General features: G+C 35.4%; 1 long non-coding RNA gene across 1 annotated transcript; it reads right to left on the bottom strand.

The window, feature by feature from the left end:
• Positions 1-5,819: 5,819 nt before the first annotated feature.
• On the bottom strand, positions 5,820-11,166 carry LOC127879272 (uncharacterized). Its single transcript, XR_008048986.1, has 3 exons — positions 11,087-11,166; positions 7,260-7,397; positions 5,820-6,865 (listed from the first exon to the last, which is right to left on the bottom strand). It is a non-coding gene; the product is annotated as an uncharacterized LOC127879272 (long non-coding RNA).
• Between the last annotated feature and the right edge of the window lie 6,076 nt (positions 11,167-17,242).

Here is a 17,242-nt window from a genome sequence, read left to right as displayed (position 1 = left end):
TTTAAGACGCAACTCATTTTTCAAAATTAATCGCAAGTTTGAAATGAACACACGCCATTCAAAATTATAAAGAGTGTGTCATAACGCACGGGTCGAGATGTGTGTGCAATTTTTATCATCCTATTAATTTCATAGAGAATAACTTAGACAAAATAACAACAACAGGGCCCATTTTGGAAGTTCTGAAAGCATAGAAAGTATGATGAAAATGGTAATGAGAACGGAATATAAAGACATTTTGCAATCACAATCATATTAAATGAATATTGTTGGAATATCGAATACCTATCTCACTAAGAATATAATTTCATGATGAAAATTCCCTGTTCAAAACTGTTGATTTTTGACACCATATACAAATTCAAAATATACAATAAGATAATTGATGAAAAAAAAATCTGCGAGCAATTCCTTTTACTCACGAATTAGGTAGTCATAAAGACAGCCCTGTTTACCCGTACTGTGTTGTTTATGCATTACTTTTTACCCTATAGCAGTTCACACGGTGTCAACTACTTTGACCTAAACATAGGTATAGAGCACTACCGGTAATGCGCTTTTTCGGCAGTAGCTGTGTTACCCAGCTTTTTGCCTGAAGGCCACTCCAAATTGATGTGTTGGTCATCGGATTGCCGCATCAATTTTTTCAAAATGGAAAAAAAATAAAAAAATTACCGCTCGCACTTATTTTTGTGTCCTTCTGTATCCCTAGCGCATGTGTTTTGTTTTTTTTTCAATTTGTGAAAAAAAGAAAAAAACAATCTCGCAGAAACGATTTTGACGCTGAATATGAATGCCAAATATAGTGTTTCGTAACCTTTTTAATCGATAACTGTAGTTGCTCGAAAATTCGATCGAGACGACCAGAAAAATTGGCCACCAGCGTGACCGTTTTAACAATTTGCGGTGAAAAGTTGCTGCAGCGAACCCTTATAAATATAAACATATCTCCTTCGTTCTGTGACTTATTTGAATGTGTTTGTTCACGTTCGAACATGCAACTATCCGCAGATACCGTTGAAGCATGCTCAATTTAACAACATAGGAAAACATGACGTAAGTTTTGTATGCATTTTCTTCATTAAATGGGCATATGGACGGTATTTCCCTATATGTAGGCACATTTTTCCTATAACACAATTATAAGTGAACAAAAAATAAACATACAATCATTAAAGACTGGTTCTAAAAGAGTCAGAATATTTTAGAAGTATTGTAATACATGGTTGACGGAACACGCTTTACAGCTTAGAGCTAGGTCCGTGTATTTTAGAAACCTCAAAACAGTTTTTTGGAATGTATATAATTTATTTCAGAAAAATAAAATACCGTACTAGCCATCGAAATGCCCCTTTTAAAATAAGGTATCGACAATGGTTTATATGCATGGCCTTTGTCCGACTGTCTGTCATATCATTTTGATGATTGTCCCTCTTCAAGTGCTATTGAAACATAGGATACCTTCATGGTATACCTTTTCACAGCTGTCACTATTGCAAACCTCGAACAAATATAAGCAGCAGTAGGTAGACATGTGTCCCTCACTTCAATGATATGGTTATATTTCGTGGTCAAAAGGTCATATACAACTAACTCCTATAAATATGAGGTCGATATACATCGACCTCATATCGTTTAACGTCAATTTGCTGTAGCATCGTTCCGACATGAAATCATATCGGAAGCTTTAACGGCTGCAAATTCATATAACAGCGCAGAATCGTCATGGAAGAGTTATTCAATACAAAAATATAAACATTATTTTACTAATTGCATTAGAAGATGTTTAATTAAAACTTACAAGTAATGCTATTCCTAATATGAAAACACTAGCTTTAGACTTGTGTTCTACATTTTAAAGTTTAAGTGCTGAAACCTAATTTTAGTGCATTTTTATTTGAAAAGTATGTAACTCATAAATATATTATTGCTTGTTTGTACAAAGATTCTTTTCTTTGTGTAATAATTTATTTGAATGTAAACTATAGCTGTTTAAACCTGTATCTCTTGTTAATGCAATATTTTTCTATCGAAATGTGATTTTTTATATTCTTCGCTCTTCGCTCGCTCGAAAATTTTCCTGTTTTCAAAAAAAGTTTTTTTTCCGCTCGCCTCTTCAACTTTTTTTTTCAAAAAAATCCGTTGACCAACAAATCAATTTGGAGTGGCCTAAATGACATTAACATAACACCAGCAGACACGCATGAATATTTTCGAATATTTTATAGGCTGATTCGAGATAAAACCTCTGAACTTTGGCTACATCACTGTGTCGGTGCTCAGCGCAAAGGATGTAGCACTGAACAAATTCCGGACTACTCTCTGTTTATTCAAACGACACAGATTGTGGCCCACTTACAATTAGGCGTTAAAATCCATCTCGAATAACTTCAGGCTCTATACTCGTTCACTAAATCGTCCAGGGAATATATACTTGACTATCGATAAACACAGCTTTTGCTTTCAAGATGAGAAAACAAACATTACCGATATAGTATAGTGTCGCGATAAGAGGAAAATCGTTCAATTATCCAACCACAATGTTTGCAGTTCTCGGTCAGTACGTCTGGAAATCGTTTCTGAACGCCCAAATTAGGCTGCTATTATATGCTATTTTGAATTCAACTTGTATCGAAAAGCATTGTCATAAAATGTGCCATATATATGATGGGCGCATATGGAATAGACCCATTTTCGCATGACGAGGGTCATTACAAATCTCATTGCGAGTTGTAAATATTCGCAATGAGATTTTTAATGACCCTCGTCATGCGAAAATGGGTCTTATTCCATATGAGCCCATCATATATATAGTCCACTCAGCCTGCGCATCTCTCAGTCTGGTCAGGAGATACCTAATGAGACCATAACACATCGAGTGATTTTATAGCTAACAGCATCGCCTCATGACCAGACTGCGCATGTTGAGTTTAAGATACGCAAGCCGAAACGCATAAGACCCATTTTCGCATGACGCGGCTATGAACGTGTGATTTAAATGTGTCGAAAGAAACTGCGTTGTAATCAAATATTAACATACGATATACTTCGATAGTGAAGAAATATACTTATAATAAGGCAAGTGAGGACAGATATGATGTGCACTCCCGTAGTATAATTTTTATCTACTTACACCACGGACTCTAGATGACGCTCCAATGATAACACCCATTTCATGCGGTGAATATGCGACTTACAAGTGAAAAAAAATAGTTTTTTGTTTTCAATTTATTTGAACAAAAGAACGTTTCTCAGAAATATCAAATTTCGCCCCGCTGTAGAAGCAGGAACGAGGGTACAACACATATAATTCTTGTTATATATAATTGTTTTTTATATTCGGTTTTAGCGATAATGAATGATTATCTATTAATACCCTCAGATTATGAATGACCTGTACTACGTCATTAAGACGCAGCAGATAGTGGACTATTTTAATCATTCATAAACAATCTCTTCCGCGACACGTATAATACAAACATTATTTATTGATTCTTTTTTATATAAGCTCCGTTCAAAAATATTCCATTTAACACGATATTCACATTATTTTTCCATTTGTGAATGAATATAGTTGAAGAACTCAAACCTTTTGCATAAATTATACAACTCTTTCTCGCGCGGATACAGCAGATGCGGCACAAGTGGCGAGTAGTAGGCTTACCGTAGATAACAGCGAACTGACTTGAAATTTTCATCAACAACATTAGCTGTTATCTACGCGAACAACTAACCAGCAAAACAATATCATACAGCTCAATATAGGCATTTGCATTATTTCGTAACAACATTTATAAGTCCTTTAAAAGCAGAAACACTAGCACAGGGGAGACAACCTACCCCTGTCTTAAGCAGACAGAATATTCGAAGAATTCAGAAAGACTATTACAATGCTCAACACGAATTGACATGCAAATATCTTTTTTATAATAAGCAAAACTTTAACAAGAATATATCAGTATTATATAATTTATACCAAATTGCAGTTTCGATATATACTATCAAAGCATTTTTTTAAGATCAATAAATGCTACACATAGGCGTGTATTGTTATTCAGATAATGTTGGACAACAGACAATCAGAAAAATACGGCGTCCGTAGTGGACAAACCTTTACGAAAACCAAACTGCGCATAGGAAATAAGGTTGTGTGTTTTTTACAAAATAACGTAATTCTAACATTCAAAATAGTAGTAGATAACTTTGAAAAACAACTTAATAATGTGATAATTCTGTAGTTTGCAACATAACTACGATGACCTTTTTTTGAATGGTCTGTTGTATAATAATTCCATCCGCCCAAATTTCCGGAAAAACTCCCGAAACTAATATCGCATTAAATATTGTATGGCATGAGAATAATACTACATTCAATGAAATACTCATTTAATAAACAGTAGATCTATACCATATGCCTTATTTCGTTTTAATCTTTAATTGCTTTCTCAACTGTATCAACCAATATTTGAAAATCAAATTCGCCATTATAATCGGCATCTGCATTTAAATCGTGGTTCGTACAAAAAGTTTCCACAGTTTCGTCGGACGTCTGGAAAATATCATTTTACTAAATTTTAAAAGAACCTATACAAATCGTCCAAACAAATAGTGATTGACAATATCTTTTTTGTTTTAGTATTTCCAAAAATCCCTAGGGTTGCTCTTTTTCAAGTTTTCGATATCCTTTAATTGTTTGACTCACAACTTTTCTTTTTTGTGATATTAAAGTCTTATAACGATGTACACAAATATTCTCGAGAAACAGGCTGATTAAGAATTCTCAATGTTTCGTCGTACCTATGTCTGGCTTGTTAACAATCGATATCAAACCAGTCTGCATGCTCAGCAACTGAGGATGGGACCAAACAACTCGTATTATAATTTGTAAAAGGTCGTGCAAATAGTGGTTCAGTGACGTCTTTCAAGAGACACGAAAAGTGATTAAAATGTCATATATACAAGTTGTGTCAATACTTGATGTTAAATTGCCTAATTGTACAGTAATCAACAATTAACAATTTTTAAAATCCTTCTTTATATCCGCGTTCAATCTATATTTGGCTTCAACATATTCATTTTTTAATAAAGTTTATTTTTACAATTAACAGCAAAATGCAGTGGTGCGTATTCGCTCCACTGGTGAAAATCTTACAGACAAAAACAGCGATCACTGCACGTGTAAAGTGAGATTCACCCTAAAGTACATAATCTATAGTTGAAGTACCGTTACGTTACGCAAATGTAAATGAACCTGTGTTACAATCATCAAATAAAGATAAATAATATCATTCTGCCGTTAACTAATCGTATATCCAAAGATTTTCATAGGTCAACCAGATAACAACCACACGTATAACATGTTTTGTCCATTGAGGCCCTGCTAAGAAAATTATCGGGAATATAATTTTCACAGTCAGGAAATCAACAGATTGGTCAAAACTAAAAAAGTCGTGTTTTTGACCAACATGAAAGTGTTCTGGTGGTGTGAATTGCACGATCGGGTGAAACGTTGCCCCGTGAATCATGTACATTGACCGTTACATCCTTTTGCTCATGTCAAGAGACATCTTGCACTTAAATTCACATTAAACTCACAGAATTGAATGTCAATATAACAATATAAAGGAAATAATTATGACTTTGAAAAACAGTTATATCACCAAATGCAACACGATGAGATGAATTATATATACTTTTCTAACGCAACACTTTTTAAACTAAAATATATCAGTAATTAGTTACTTTAATTTAGTTTTAATTTAAAATTACACATGTGATCATTTGACTGTGTTGTGCGCAAAATTTACGATATCAGCATTCATCCGTTGCGACCGGGCGCTTGTGTGGGGTAGGTGTGCTTTCATCTGTTCGCACCTAGAAAGGATGAGACGTCTTATCTTTCTCAATTTATTTTAATATCGTCATTCTAGGTGGCTATTTTCACCAGGAAAGTATTAACGAAATTATAAAATGTATGAATATTCAGGAGCGCAACCGCGCCTTTGGCTTGTTGCAGGCTAACTTCCTCACTTGCAAAAGCCTCCGATTGTCACGGATAAATGATACATGTATTATGTTTAGATTTTTGAGGTGACAAAAATGAATCACAATATGAATGTCTTTTCATGCGCCAGCAATGAGCAGTCACAACACACGTTCTTTGATATATCATCAATATATTTAATATATCATCAAAATGTTTTCACCTGTGCAGTATGAATTCTGATTAAAAACCGAACGACTTTAAATGTGTGAGATAACCCACATGCATGTTTGTACACGTGTAGTTATCGAAATATGACACCACTTCGACCCTTACGCAAAGCAAGCATACTCTAAAACAAATATGACAATACTATGTTTTTCGTCCTGTTAATACAGCATAGACACTCACGAAATAAATATGTTATACACAGACTAAACTGAGTTTCAGTCGTCCACAATTCCAAAGACAAACGATTGATAAGGCAATGCATGGGATAGGTTAAGTAATAAGACACTAATTCCAATATGAACTCACATATAAATCTAGGAAATACGATTGTCTATCTGTAGTTCACACATATATATCAAATAGCACATTTTATTTTATAATCATAAATTTTAAATACATTTCTATGTTGTCTTTTTGCTGTATATGCAAGCTTTATAAATGTCAAAACCGCAAATCAACTGTTTCGTTTAATGTAGTTTTAAAGCATGACGCTTGCGATCGCCAACGTTACTGCGATCGCTCCAACGGAAACTGTAGAAAGACCAGCAACGTTGCACAAATCTGAGTCGCACGAACACGTGGTGACGCCTTTGGATGAGTAGCAATAGTCGCCACGGGCATTTTCAAAAAGATTGCAGTTTCTTGATACAACTGGAAAAAGACACGTTCTTTTTTATAAATGGTATAATGATTTCGAGTTGCGCTCCGGAAAGAAAAACGGGCTTAATGCATGTGCGTAATATGTCGTTCAAGATTAGCCTTTGCAGTCCCCACATGCTAATCAGGGACGGCACTTTCCGCCTCGACATGATTTTCGTTTAGAAAAAAACTTAATGTGAACAAAAAATCCATATAAGCGGGAACAAGTCGTCCCCAATACAGGATATGGTATATTTAACATAGTTTTAATGTTATTGCAACAATATTGCGTTTGGGTGTGTATTGTTTACGTGTTACACTATTATTACTTGTAAACGGCAGTTACATTTTTATCTTTAACTGGGTTGTCTTGAAACGCTAAAATTATCCAATTTTAATTGTTTACCTCCATTGATGTCTATTTTCGAGCAGGACCCACATATGTTCCAAGAGGACGCCACTGACCTGTGCAAGGCACAGTCGTCGTCAGGAGTAGTACCCGTGCACACATAGCACGTGTATGCCGACAGATCCCGGGCATTCACTATAGACAGAAATGAAAACATAACTAACTTAGATGTAATCTGCTCTCGAAACAGATTCGTCTATCTATCTGGGTCTAATTATCTACAACGATTCCTTACACGTTTTACAAACATACGCCGATATGATGTCTTGGCATCGTACACGTAATAATTAAATAAATAACAAAATGACTGTGCCCGTTTTCGTGAACATCAAGTCAATACAATTTGGATATTGGGCTATACCCCAATAAAGAACACAATTTTAGCAGACTGCCATTTATGTCAGTAAGATATATCTGAAATATAATATGGCATCTATAAAAATTAATACTAGTATGCTGGAAGTGATTTATATGTTTGCACATGATTTCCCTTGTAGTTTTGTTCTAAGTTATTCATACGTTTAATAAAGTCATTGTAATATGTTGAAAAACAAAGACTGCAAATTACTGACCATAAAAATGTACAGTGGCGTGGCAACGTTGGTAAATACAAGCACCTATTATTTCAGTGTCAAACAATTTAAATAATGTGAAGCATTTGTAAACCAATTATTCATAACTTAAAACAGATGCGTTAGTATACATGTTATTAAACAAGAGGCCCATGAGGGCCTGAATCGCTCTACTGCTATAAACACTGTGCAAGTTTGGAAAGAATAAGATGGAAACTGTGTACTTAATCGCGCAAACAAGGAGAATTTTCTCAAATTCAAGGGGAGATTATTGTGTACTTATTTCTCCGATACTGCTCATATTCAATAGGGTTCAAGTCCTCATTGATATATAGAGATACTGTGCAAATTTGGAAATAATTGGATAAGAACTGTGGAAATTATTGCGTAAACAAGAGGGATTTCAAAATTTTCTCATATTCAAGGGGAAGTCATTCTGGACTTATTGCTTCGTTATTGCTCTTTTTAAACAAGGGCTGTTTGTAAAACATGCCCCATATGGGCTGTCAGTTGTAGTGGCAGCATTGTGTGAATACGTTTTTTGTCACTGTGACCTTGACCTTTGACATAGTGACCTGAAAATCAAGTGGGGTCATCTGCCAGTCATGATCAATGTACCTATAAAGTTTCATGATCATAGGCCTTATAATTCTTGAGTTATCATCCGGAAACCATTTTACTGTTTTGAGTCACTGATACCTTGACCTTTGACCTGAAAATTAATAGGGGTCATATGCCAGTCATGATCAATGTACCTATGAAGTTTCATGATCCTAGGCGTAAGCATTCTTGAGTTATCATCCGGAAACTATTTTACTGTTTCGCGTCACGTTGACCATTGATCTAGTGACCTGAAAATCAATAGGGGTCATCTACCAGTCATGATCAATGTAACTATGAAGTTTCATTATCCTAGGCCTAAGCATTCTTGAGTTATCATCCGGAAACCATTTTACTATTTCGAGTCATTGTGACCTTGACCTTTGACCCAGTGACCTGAAAATCAATAGGGTTTGAGTCCTCATTAATATAAAGACACTGAACAAGTTTGAAAAGAATCGGATGAAAACTGTAGACTTTATCGGACAAACAAGAAAAAGTAACCATTTTACTTTTTCTTGTCACTGTGACCTTGACCTTTGACCTAGTGACCCGAAAATCAAAAGGGGTCATCAGCCAGTCATGATCAATGTACCTATGAAGTTTCATGATCCTAGGCCTAAGCATTCTTGAGTTAACATCTGGAAACCATTTTACTATTTCGAGTAACTGTGACCTTGAACTTTGACCCAGTGACCTGAAAATCGATTGGGTTCGAGTCCTCATAAATATAAAGACACTGAACATGTTTGAAAAGAATCGGACGAAAACTGTGGACTTTATCGGATAAACAAGAAAAAGTAACTACTTTACTATTTCGAGTCACTGTGACCTTGACCTTTGACCTAGTGACCTGAAAATCAAGAGGGGTCATCAGCCAGTCATGATCAATGTACCTATGAAGTTTCATGATCCTAGGCCTAAGCATTCTTGAGTTAACATCTGGAAACCATTTTACTATTTCGAGTCACTGTGACCTTGACCTTTGACCAAGTGACCTGAAAATCAATAGGGTTCAAGTCCTCATTAATATAAAGACACTGAACAAGTTTGAAAAGAATCGGATGAAAACTGTGGACTTTATCGGATAAACAAGAAAAAGTAACCATTTTACTATTTCCAGTCACTGTGACATTGACCTTTGACCTAGTGACCTGAAAATCAATAGGGGTCATCAGCCAGTCATGATCAATGTACCTATGAAGTTTCATGATCCTAGGCCTAAGCATTCTTGAGTTCACATCTAGAAACCATTTTACTATTTCGAGTCACTGTGACCTTGACCTTTGACCCAGTGACCTGAAAATCAATAGGGTTCGAGTCCTCATTAATATAAAGACACTGAACAAGTTTGAAAAGAATCGGATGAAAACTGTGGACTTTATCCGATAAACAAGAAAAGTCTAACACACACACACACACACACACACACACACACACACACACACACACACACAGACACCATGCCATACCATAAGCTCTTCTGCCTTTGGCAGTAGAGCTAATAAAAACACATCATGTCATGAAACATGCGCAAAACGTGCATGTCTCATATACTTTGATTAATGCTATATATAATACTAGATATACACACGATACAGATCTGGAAATAAACTAGAAATATCACAAGATTTACACTAGACATAATTTTTCATGTAAACTAGATATACACTAGATAAACACATGCTATCTCACGAGATATACACTAGGTAAATCACTAGATATACACCACGTATCACTACATATCAACTAGATATAACACTAAATACACACATGATATATAGTGCCAGTTACGCGGTCTCGGTAGTTTTCAGACTGTACTTACGAGGTCAATATAAAAAACGGGGTCTATATACAACCCCGCATTCTAGGCTCCTTTAATTACTATGAGGGGGGTGTAGGGGAGGTAATGCAATCAAATCTCACAATAAGGTCTTAAATCGAAAACCACAATCACGTCTGAAATTGAAATTGTATATACCTCGCAAATAAGTTCGCTATATATTTCCTTGTATAAGACGTTAAATAAATGACGTATTTATATACAATAATATAGTAGGTACCCCTATATACCTTAATTCGTGTTTATATCGGATAAAAAAGGGTATGGAGATACATGTATTTAAAGTGGGAACCCCATAACCTATTTCTAAATCAGAGACCCCGTAACTGGCCATATGTGTGAATATATATCAATATATATATATATATATATATATATATATATATATATATATATATATATATATATATATATATATATATATATATATATATATATACAGTAGATATATCACTCGATATACATTTCATATATCACGTCATGTATCATTACACATAAACTAGATAAACACTAAATGTAACACAAAATTAACACATGATATATCGCTATAGATATACACTAGATATACACTAGATAAATAACAAGATATACACTACATATATCACTAGATATACACAAGATAAACATATGATATAACACTAGATGTATACTAGATGTAGACATGATATATTACTAGTTATACACTATAAGTATACATGGTATATCACTAGATATACAATAGATATACCACTCTATACACACTATATATATCAGTATATAGCACTTGGTACACACTACATATCACATAAGATGTACATATATGTACTCACAAAGCCCCAACCATGTTATCACAATATACACATAGAGTTTCATATTTTGATTCGTTTAAATATGCGTAAATAGTTTGTGTTTATATACCCGTTTTTATCAGACAATCTTGTTTATTCATTGGCACTCATCTGTATGCATCGAATGCAGTAAGCCTTCATCGCCAAATGATTTTATTCAGATATCACAATGTTTATTTATATATCTTTGTTTTATTATTTCAATTAGCATGTCTTACTTTATAAAGTAGAGACTCATTAGAATGATCTCTTTAGTGTCATTATTTCTTAACTCGGAACTAAAGACAATTCACTGAAAATAATCGGTATTCGTTGGCGACAGTTTGTTCACACTCTTAAGTATGTATTCGAAAACTGTCTGACTCACATCTATAATTTGTAATTTGTCTTTTACCAACTGTACATGTTAAGTAATGGTTGATGTTGAACTCCTATCACTCATAGGTGCCAAATAGGTATAAGAGAAAATAAAACGTGTTACCTTATACCATATCCAGGGTTAGCGCCGTTTGCCTTTTACATGTGAACGAAAAGATCATCTGTGTAAGCTTGCACGTTGAAATCTCTTATACTTTGATTATCTATTAAGTTTTATTTTATGCTTTCCGGTGGTTTATAGAGAAATATCAGTGAAATAAAACTGGTATTTCAGTGTTTCAAACAGTGAAAAATAACAGTGAAAAATAACGATATTTTTCACTGTTTTACTGTGAAATGACGTCATTTTTTCGACGAAATGACGTCATAATTCCAGCGACATTATCCTGTTAAACTCTTTTACAATGTAAATAAACGGTGAAAAAAGCATAAAATAAAAAGAAAATGTGTTGGATTCGATGGAATATCGATTTACATTCACTCGTGATCATAAACAATACATATTTTCACTCGTGGCTGCGCCACTCGTGAAAATATTATTGTATATGATCACTTGTGAAATAAAATCGATATTCCATCGAATCCAACAAATATCCCATATGTAATTAATGTACATAATACAACACATATTATTTTTATCCCCACGCTTTTCGGAGAAAAAGTGGGGATAATGTTGTCCGTCCATCCTGGCCCCTGTCTCCTCCTGTACTATTAGCAATAGAACCTTGAAACTGACACATATGGTAGCTATGAGCATATGTGCAACGGTGACGGCGGCGGAATTTCGATCTGACCCCTCGGTCAAAAGTTATGGTGGTTGGGGTGGGGCTAGGTCAGAGATTTTCCTGCGACCGCGATTCGAAAAAGGCTCATAACTACTGTATCCCTTCAGATATTGCTTTCATATTTGGTATGCATGTGTATCTAGACCACACCTTTCCATGCACATACAATTGTTTACCCCTGTGACCATGACCTTGAATTTGAGGTCAGCGTTCAGGTTTCGAAATCTGCGACCGCGATTTGAAAAAGGCTCATAACTACTGTGTCCCTTCAGATATTGCTTTCATATTTGAAATGCATGTGTATCTGGACAACACCTTTCCATGCGCATACAATTTTTGACTCCTGTAACCTTGACCTTGAACTTGAGGTCAGCGTTCAGGTTTCGAAATCTACGACCGCGATTTGAAAAAGGGCTCATACCTACTGTGTCCCTTCAGATATTGCTTTCATATTTGGTACGCATGTGTATCTGGACATCACCTTTCTATGCGCATGCAGTTTTTGAACTTGGGGTCCGCGTTCATGTTTCGAAATCTGCGACCGCGATTCAAAAAATATCAAATAACGCCTGTGTCCCTTCATATATTGCTTTCATATTTGGTACGCATGTGTATCTGGACAAGACTTTTCCATGCGCATAAAATGTTTGACCCCTGTGACCTTGACCTTGAACTTAGGATCTGCGTTTAGATTTTGAAATCTATTATGTGGTTATCTCCGTCATCTGTCCGTCCGTCCTTGTCACTATCTCCTCCTACACTATTAGCACTAGAACCTTAAAAATTACACACATTATAGCTATGAGCATATGTGCGACAGTGAACTATTTGGAATTTTGATCATAAGTTATGGGGGTTGGGTTGGGGCCGGGTCAGAGATTTTCACTCATTTTTTTTAGGTTATTTTACATTAACTTCTTCATTTCTACACCGATTTACTTCAAATTGATACTGAACATCTCTATGACAAAACGGTCAATCTCAACTATGCATGGCCCCATTACCAACCCTGGGGCGCCCCTGGGTCAAACATGCGGCGTGGGGATACGCGTCGGCCTCTGCCGCGCTATTTCTAGTATTGATGCATACCACTAGTTAGACCGGTCCAATATATAACGATAGCATGGCCATCTTAAGATAGAGTTCAGCAGATAGTACAGAGAGTTATATAGACTTGATATTTACAATTAGATTACGGAGATCAATTTGATGAGACTATGTAAATTGTTACATAAAATGTCGAATTCGTACGGATATATTCGGACAGATTCGTAAAGAAGTGAAATACATGTAGTTAACGATCATATTACTTTACACGCGCTTTAAGACACATACCAAGGATATAAAATGGTTTTAGATGGAATAGAACTGACGCCTACAACAATCGTGCTTTTCAATGAATATTTGACAACATAAATGTTATCATTAGCGCACATGCGCGAAGCGGGACTTCAGATGACCCGTTGGTTTCAATGTTTTTAGTTCGATTGTAATCTTAAATCAAACGATAACCAATCATAATCAATCAAGTGGATTCATCTGAAACTGTTACAACGTAAATTAGAGGTAACTCTAACATATGGTGTTCTTTGTTTATTTATTGTCTAGTTCAAATAATTACATGATACATCACACTCTATAATAACAAACTCAAAACCAAGTACCCCGATATGGTAACGCATGCGGTTATTTTTTTGTCAGACACGATTTATTGATATGTACAATCATCATTTAAAAAATAACATCAAGCAATCATACATTGACTTTGTATACAACATATACTATTTAATTCTCAAAGTTCGATATTCGATCCCGTGAAACCTTATTCTCAGATGCGCGTGTAAATTATTTAATAAAATGTCGAATTTACGTATCACAGTTTATATAAACATCAGATGCCCGTCAGCCAATTGTACAACACTGCACAAAATGCCACCATACTAAGGTTCTTATTTCTGAGCGTATGGATACAAGTCAAATTAAGTTTGCGTATAACAGTAAGTAATATGCATACAGTACCTCCATCTTATAAAATGATTTATGTGTTACCATAATTACTTCATGACAAAAATTAATAAAATATGCTGAGACAATACATATCTCATGACAATATAGCACAAAAAGGCACTGAACATAATTACTAAATATGCATACAAAAAAACTAAAATACTACATACGTACTTCAAAGCCCGAGCCGTATAACGGCCCACTGGCCGATTATAGACATCCGACTTCGCTCTGTCGTATAAAATGTTGTTTTTTTTTACATTACCATCATATTTTGTAACTTCACTATTGCCATTTGTTCGTTGATGTGTTGCTAATTCTGAGTGTGGAAGCCCTTTTGTTCAGTTGACGTCGCACGATCAGATGAAAGATAAATAGAAAATCGGCTGGGAGGAAACGAGTAATGGTCCGTTCGTGACGTCAATATGTTACTATTTTTAGTAAAACTATTTATTACATTTCCATATTTCATGTATCTTAAAAACTTTATAAACTGAACCCTGTCAAAATCGAAAACTGAATGAATGGAACGGTTAATGCAGTCGGGGAAAACGTCGTGACTGCAGTGGCGTCGACAGTATCTCGGACATTGGTTGCTGCGGACAATGGTTCCTAGGCTATTTTTGACAAAGACGGACGTTGGTTGCTACAATATTTAAAAAAAAATGACACCCTGGACATGGGTTCTTACATAATTGGAAGTGAATAAGAAGGAGTGTGACATTATTATATATGCATAATCTATTCACAGTTTTCTAAATTAGCCGTTAAATAATTGACGGTCAGTTTTAGTTAATTAAGAATTCAATACTTGCAATAGCATGTATCGGCTTCTTATGAACCGGCTTACTGTAAACAAGATTTATAAATTTAATCGTCTGCTAATTATGCGGTGAAAACCTTTGATCGGCGTATTCTTTGTTTTTAAGTTGGCATCCAATTGAAGGAACCAACGTCTGGGGTGTCAATCTCATGAAAGAACCAATGTCCGCGGTGTCAAAATAACTTGGAACAATTGTGCGGAGTATCAAAATAACGTTTGAACCATTGTCCGGTTGTGTCAAAATAATCGTGTTACAATTGTCCTTAGAAACAAATGCCCGGATAACCCATAAGACAACGTCTGCATAGTCAGTGCACGTTGTGGGAGGACAAGTTATTGTTAAATTCTGAACTTCCGGAACACACATAGCAGGTCACTGACGTCTGAACATTCGCTGAAAAAATAAACAGACGGGCATTATTTCCATTAACTTTAACATAATTACTAAACGAAGATATGGTTTGACGAGAAATGTCTCATTTATTATAATCAGATACAATTTTAACCATTTGAAAAGCATCAGATAACTACGGAATCCGTATAGTGCCATCTATAATCTCGCACTTCTTTCATCAATGGCGACACTAGACACACGAAGCGATACTTGATATTTTTCTTGAAAGTCGCGGCGACGCACGATATTTTTATTGACAGTCGCGGCGACGCACGATATATTTATTGACAGTCGCGGCGACGCACGATAGTTTTCTTGACAGTCGCGGCGACGCACGATAGTTTTCTGGACAGTCGCGGCGACGCACGATATATTTAACATGATAAATCGCCTATTGGGCTTCCTACGTGTCTACTTTTGCATATTGTTTACATACACTGAAAGTGTGGATTGGTGAAAAGGTACCATTTGTTCGTTTATGATGGAAAACAACAAAAGGTATTTGACACGTTATGGAAATAGGTAATCACTCTTTGCGTCAACAGCGCAGAATTCCCATTTGGGAGTAAAGGGCCATACACAAACTGTCATGTATTGAATTGTTGAATGAAAATTGAAATAGGAATTATGCCTGCCTGCCGCATTGATGATGTATTATGGTCGACGCATAACGGAGCTGGGCTATAACAGCTTGCAATCTTGATACGTGTACTATTAAAATCACATTTGATTTATAATATAATAAAAATATGTATATATCTTAAGATATAATTAAGCAATCTTATATAAAAAAACATCTTGTAAATTTCGGATTGAATCCAATTTTTGTAAGATATGCAAAGCCCAACCTTCGAAGATAACTATATTTTTGAAAAAGCGCATACATGGTTTAATTTGAAAATCCATGTCGCCGTGAGATTTAAACCCAAATAGCTCGATGTCCGTAGGCAACATTTCGAGCGTACATGAATTGGCAATACTGCTTGTAATTATTTAACAAGTTGCTCCATGGACCTTTAGCCTTTAGTGTGACGTTGACCTTTGCCCAACGAGTAAAATTCCGTTCAACACGGCGAAGATTTTGTAAAATAATTTTAAAATTGCATGACTTATGATGAAGTTACAGCCATGACAATTTGATTTATGGCTAAATGAAAAGTTTAACCTCTACCAGTGACATTGACCTTTGTTATATGGAGACGGATGTAATACGTTAAACGCTGTCTCATACCGGTTAACATTTAATGGGAAGTTATTTTAAAAATTGCACAGTAAATTACAAAGTTGCTGTTCGGCTAAGTCCGTACACACGCACGCCCATAAATTCAAGAATTATGACTGATATATTAAGTTTCGCATAAGCTGGCCCGATAACAATGCATGATGAATAATGAAAATGCTGTCTGAACAAGCTGCAAAATCCACATGTCTTACCTTTGACCTCCAAAGACGACATCGAATTTTGGGCTAGAAACATGTCGTTTCTGCACGGCGAACATGTTGATGATGTTTAATAGCCTTTAAAACTATTGGCATTTAAGTATGACCTTGGCCTGTGAAGTAGGGAGATGTGACGTGTGTCACAATGTCTCTTCATGGCAAGCATTTGATATAAATTATTTTAAAATTGCACAATCAATGACAAAGTTATAATTAGAAGACGCTGTTATATGGAAAACAATTAATCTTTGACCTTCAAGTGTGCTCTTAACCTTTTATGTAGAAGGACATACATGTATTACCCGGGACCA

Source organism: Dreissena polymorpha, chromosome 4 (assembly GCF_020536995.1).
Source record: "Dreissena polymorpha isolate Duluth1 chromosome 4, UMN_Dpol_1.0, whole genome shotgun sequence".
Classification (NCBI taxonomy): Eukaryota; Metazoa; Mollusca; class Bivalvia; order Myida; family Dreissenidae; genus Dreissena; species Dreissena polymorpha.
Note: the sequence above shows the minus strand (reverse complement) of the source record. Positions and strands in the feature narration are given on the sequence as shown.